The sequence below is a fragment of the Panthera pardus genome, unplaced genomic scaffold, assembly GCF_024362965.1.
Source record: "Panthera pardus isolate Hobbes unplaced genomic scaffold, ASM2436296v1 HiC_scaffold_24, whole genome shotgun sequence".
NCBI lineage: Eukaryota > Metazoa > Chordata > Mammalia > Carnivora > Felidae > Panthera > Panthera pardus.
In genome coordinates, this window is record NW_026526810.1 from 15,372,391 (window position 1) to 15,378,390 (window position 6,000).

The following is a 6,000-nucleotide window of genomic DNA, read 5'->3' on the forward strand; positions in this document are numbered from 1 at the left end:
AACACAGAGCTCAAACTCATGAACTATGAGATCATGACCTGAGCTGAAGTTGGATGCTTAACCAACTGCTCCACCCAGGCACCCCATGTCATTTGGTTATCTTCACCATCCTTGTACAATTAATTTTTCTGAGCCTTTTATTTGGATGTATCTACTATGGAGAGCTTATGTTTTTTTTTTAAATATAATATGACAATGTTTTGGGTTTTAAATATAGAAGATTTAGTCAATTTATGTGTAGTTACTAATAATTTGTTTTTCAATACACCATGTTGTCTATTTTTTAATTATAATATTTCCCCTTCTGTTTTGAATATTATGTTTGTTAGTTGTTATCTTTAATGGGTATGCAAAAATACTCACATTTTTGAAATTTAATCAAAGTAATGTTTAATTTTTCCATAAACAAGATACTTGAAACAATTAATCCATTATGCCGTATCTGTTACATGCCCTATTGTCTGCTTTTTGAAGTTTTTTTTTCCTTAAGCCCACGAGACAATTTTATTGATGTTCTTTAAAATTACTGTTCATTTACATTCACCCACACACTTACCCTTTCTCTCTTCTATGTTTCTCCTTAACTTCTCTTCTGCCTAAAATGCATACCTTTTAGAATTTCCTTTGGTCAAAATCTGGTGCTGGTGTACTGTAATAAAGACTCTGACTCCAATTTTTATTTTTATTTTTAATGTATATTTATTTATTTTGAGAGAGAGAGAAAGGGAGAGAGAGAGGGATAGAGAAAATCCCAAGCAGATTCTGCACTGTAAGCACAGAGCCCAACACAGGGCTCCATCTCACAAACTGTGAGATCATGACCTGAGCTGAAATCAAGAGCTGGATGCTTAATCAACTGAGGCACCCAGGTGCCCCAATTTTTGTATTTGTCTGTCATAGCCTTCCCCTCTCCTGCCATACTTCTGAGCATGCTTATAATAACGCCAAGGTGCTTGATCCAAGGAGGGATATTCAAACAACACACAGGAACATTTACCCCAGCCATACCCTATAACCATGATAAAAGCCTCAAGCCCATCTTCTTTCCTTGCTTTCTCAAGACATTTCAGACCACCTTTGAAAACCTACACTGCTCTCCTCAGAAATCTTCATGTTAAGTTTTTAAACTTTTTATATTCTATTGGGTTGTCATCACTAGTCTTGGCAATTAAACCAAATTTTAGGTAACAGTCCATTGCTCTGAAAATGGCTACAACATGGACTTTCTGAGTTTTGGTTTTATAGTGTTTAAATCGAAAAGTGTATTTTGCCCACGTTGCTTTATTTTTGTTGAGTATAGTATTTTTGTACTCTCTTTTTTGTTTTTTTCAGTGATTTCAAGATTTTTTATTTCCTGCTACCATTTGTTTGACTGTTTTTTGATTAAAGTTAACATCTTAAAATCCTTTCTGGTTGAGAAAACTGCCCTTCTCAGGGCTAATCAATTCTTAGAGATAGCAAAGCGCCCAGCCAAGAGCATGTCTTTGATATACAAAATAACCAATCTAGAGCAATACATCCTCTATCTGACCCTCCTGTCTCCAGGAGGAGACATTATTCCTTTGTCTTAATCATTTTAGTGCCAGGTACCAGGACACCAGAGGCCACCCTATATCTTAAAGCCCACTGAAATCATTCAACCTAACCAATCCTAAACTGCTTATACTACCATACCTACCCTTTTCCACATACCTCCAATAAAAGGTACAATCTAGACTCTGCCCATGTTCCTGCCCGTCTCCTCCTGGCCAATGATGGTGCTTCCCCATGTGGTCCTGTATGTGTTGTGCCTCCTATTTCTAGGATTTGAGACTATAATACACTTCGTTTTTCTGAGGTCTCCCTGTGTCTTCTCCTATGGCCACCCTGACTGATCATCATGTGAAAGAACACAGAAGACAACTTAATAATGTTAAATCAGAAAAGCAAAAACAAAGAGCAAAATCTTAAAAGATATTCTACTCTAAAAGAAGTGGCAGTTATATTGTCAGTTGGTTTCTCAATAGAAAATTAAGCCAGAAAACAGTAGCTTAGTGTGCTAAAATAGCTGTCAACCTAGACTTCTATATCTTATGTGGTTTAAGCCTTTTGTTATTTCAACATAATATATAGTAATTCTCCTGTTTGACTTCTTATCTCTGGGTGTCTCTGGGTTTTGACTTCCATTCTTGTTGCCTCAGGATAAGCAAATATCTTCATGGTAAAAGTAGCTTCAAGTACTCTTTAATTTTCTGAGATCTCAGTTTGACAATTCTTACTATTTTGCTAACTCTTGTTTGCTTTTATGAAGACTTAAATAAATGAATAAATGAATGAATGAATAAATAAATAAATAAATAAATAAATAGTATTCTTATTGAGAGTAGTAAGTAGAATTAACCACTGGGTTGAGAAGAAACTTTTACCCAACACGCACTAGAGTTTTGAAATGATTACTATTCAGGTCCTTAATTTCTTGGTAAGGAATCCCATAGTACTGTCTGTAATCTAAGACAAATAGTGCAATGATTTAGAATCTTTGGGTTAGTAATCAAGGGTAAGGATTCCACTATAGAAGAAATAAAACTGGGAAGAGATTACAAAAAGGCATGTGAATATTCAAGTTGATGGTGAATTTTAATTAAGATTAAAAATATTCTGAATTTTTCTATAGCTGTATATTAGCAGCACATATATAAAAATATACAGAGAAAAAAAAAAGACCACAGAAGTAATGAGGACAAATACTTAAAGCATACTTGATAATATATCTTTTCAATTTTTTAATATTTATTTTTAAGAGACAGAGAGACAGAGTGTGAGCAGGGAAGAGGCAGAGACAGAGACACAGAATCTGAAGTAGGCTCTGGGCTCTAAGCTCTCAGCACAGAGCCCAACGGGGCTCAAACTCACAAACCATGAGATCATGACCTGAGCCAAAGCTGGAGGCTTAACCTACTGAGCCAACCAGGCACCCCAAAACATACTTGATAATATTTAAATCAAAGAGCTATTTCAGGGTACCTGGCTAGCTCAATAGGTAAAGCATGTGACTCTTAATCTCCAGTCGTGCCTTTGGGTGTAGAGATTACTGGAAAACAAAACGAAACAAAACAAAACAAAACAAAACAAAACAAAACATGTAAATTTCATCAATAAAATTAATTTTTTTTAAAAAGATTTCAAATCAACGTAACAACAAAAAGAACAGAATTGAGTCTTTACTGCTTTAGTAAGTTAAACTTTGAGGTTTTAAAAGCCATAATATAAAGAAAATAAATAGATTTGAATATGCAATCTGTACTTAAATACAGTAAAACAAACACCTCATAGAAAAATGAGCAAATAATATGAAAATATGTATTAAAAATATGAGCATAAATACATATTCAATATATTTAATCCACACCAGAAAGAAAAACATCCCCCCCCCCCCCTTAGAGGTTGGTTAATGATAAAATAACAGAACTTCAGCGATTAACGGGGCAGAGCCAGACCGTACTTGGTCACTGCACCGCTGCATTCCTGGAACTGGAGCCCAGACCCCTGGAGGGGTAGCCGCAGATTAGCGCGCAGATGGACGCTCCGGGGCATTGTGGGGACTGTAGTTCAGGAAGCCTCAGCATAGACTTTCCGCTTCCGGTTGCCCTGTCAGATCCTGGATCTCGTCTGACCCTGCTCCGAAACGGACTTAGGCCGCATGGTGCTCGGAGCCAGGCCGGGTCGTAGGAGTTGAAGGAGCGCTGGGAGCGGGAATGGAAGGAAGGTGTTGGCGCAGTGGAACGGTGACACTGGAAAAGCTCAGCCCGTTTGTGCGCGCCGGTGCTAAGAAGCGCGCGTCGGCCCCTAGAGAGCGCGCTGCGCATGCTCCGCAGAGCAGTAGTGTAGCTATCAGTTCTTGGCTTTCTTAGATGCCTGGGACCTGTCCTGGGTCCTGAGACGGGAAAGGGTTGCCGTCGTTCAGATTTTACAAGTCTAACGGGGAAGACACACCAAATGGTTAATTTCAGAACAACACGATAAGAACTTTACTCCCCAAAGAAGGCAAGTTTCACAGTCCTGTGACTTTATGATTAATCTTGAGCTCCTAGAAGCCAGGGTGTGTCCTACTGATCTGTGTGTCCCTAGCACACCCTTTCCCAGGCACTTTCATTCCATGAGTCTCTTCTTGCGCACCACCTGCACTGTTCTCAGGAGTACCCAACCCGTCTGTAGGTTGGATCTGGCAGTGGGCGAAACCTGCTAGAACCTTTCTGCCAAAGCCCTCTTCCAAGCCTCAATGGAAGAGGCCAGACCATTAATTTCCGAGACAGAGATCCAATAGAATTGTGACCCTTTATTTTGTAGAATAAGCGCTAATCATTTGGCAAGTGAATAGAGAGTTAATTTTGGTCCTCAGAGTAAATACCAGCCCCCACAAAGTGGTGTTGTTTATGCACGCACAGCCCTGCGCAAAGGGCAAATTAGAATTTTAGACAGTGTAAGAGGAAGAAACACCCTAAGCAGCCAGAATACTTTCTGAGAGGAAACACTTCTCACATTTAGTGAGCACCTAATATCCATCAGGCTTTTTTAAACAGTTTAACAATTCATGTATTTATGTCCTAGGGGAACTGTAAAATATAAAAAGTAGGGGCACCTGGGTGGCTCAGTCGGTTGAGTGTCCAACTTCGGCTCAGGTCATGATCTTGCAGTCCGTGAGTTCGAGCCCCACATCCGGCTCTGTGTTGACAGCTCAGAGACTGGAGCCTGCTTCAAATTCTATGTCTCCCTCTCTCTCTGTCCCTCCCCTTCTCATGCTTTGTGTCTCTATCTCAAAAATAAATAAAGATTAAATTTTTTTGAAGTAAATGATAAAATATTTTAATGCTATGTAAATCTCTTGTTTATCAGAATGTCATCCAATACATATAACATTCATTTATGATTCCTGTGTAAACCAGTTATTACTACAATTATTGAAAACCGGTGATTTTATAACTGTGTTAATAACTCTTTCTACATTAATATTGTTTTACTATAAGGAAGAGCTGTCCCTTCTACTTCATCTATTCATTTATTTATATCAGCAGGAACTCACAGATCTTTATTCAATAGGTTATAATATGTTACTATTAATATTGATTTTGATACTGAAATTACCCAAATTCGCTCTGTGGAAGTCCATTCATACCAGCTTCTGTATTCTTTTGACATGTAACTATCATTTTTTGAGTGTATTTTCTTTTTTTTTTTTTATCACAACAAGATACTTTTAGAATCATCTTATTCTTTCGTTGGCTCTACTCTGGAATCAGCCACTTCTCCAAGGAGTTTTGGTTGCTTTAAGGGGAAATTGGTACTGTAGAAAACAAATCTGGGTGCTAGGTGTACTCACTACTACAATGATGTTATTTCTTATAGGCCCTCCCAGTGGACAAATCTATATACAAATGTGCATACACATGTTACATATATATATACACATACATAACTATATCTATATATTAAAAGCCATTAATTCATACCAATACCAGTCCAAACCATAGAGTTAATTCATGTATTCTTCCTTGCTTTCTTTGTAACTCCCTTCTTCAAAATGAGAAAACTGGCTCTCATTATCCTAAATATATTTACTTATTTGCTCAATCCTAGAATACACAGAAAGTAGTTTTTCCAGCCCATATGCCTATGAAAAGCAAAACTACCAGCTTCAATATTTGTTTATAGTTCTTATATCCTAAGACTGAGGGAATATAGTCAAAATACTGGTTCAGAAATTACTTTGGTAAGTTATTTTTCTTCCCCTTTAGTGTAGGTATTATGTATATTATTCATTAGAAATTAAGTTATATTCATTTGATTTTCTTTGCATTCTTATTATGTGCTGGATTGTGTGCCCTCACCCAATTTATATAGTAAAACTCTTACACACGTACCTCGAAATGTGACCATATTTGTAGGTAGTGTTTTAAAGAGATCATTAAGTTAAAATGAGGCTGTTAGGGTGGGCCCTAATCCAATTTGACCAGTGTCCTTATA

The 6,000-nt window shown here is 37.4% G+C and overlaps 1 pseudogene; it reads right to left on the bottom strand.

The window, feature by feature from the left end:
* The window catches only part of LOC109258922 (tubulin polyglutamylase complex subunit 2-like), a 47,846-nt pseudogene extending 46,077 nt beyond the window's left edge, over positions 1 to 1,769 (bottom strand).
* Between the last annotated feature and the right edge of the window lie 4,231 nt (positions 1,770 to 6,000).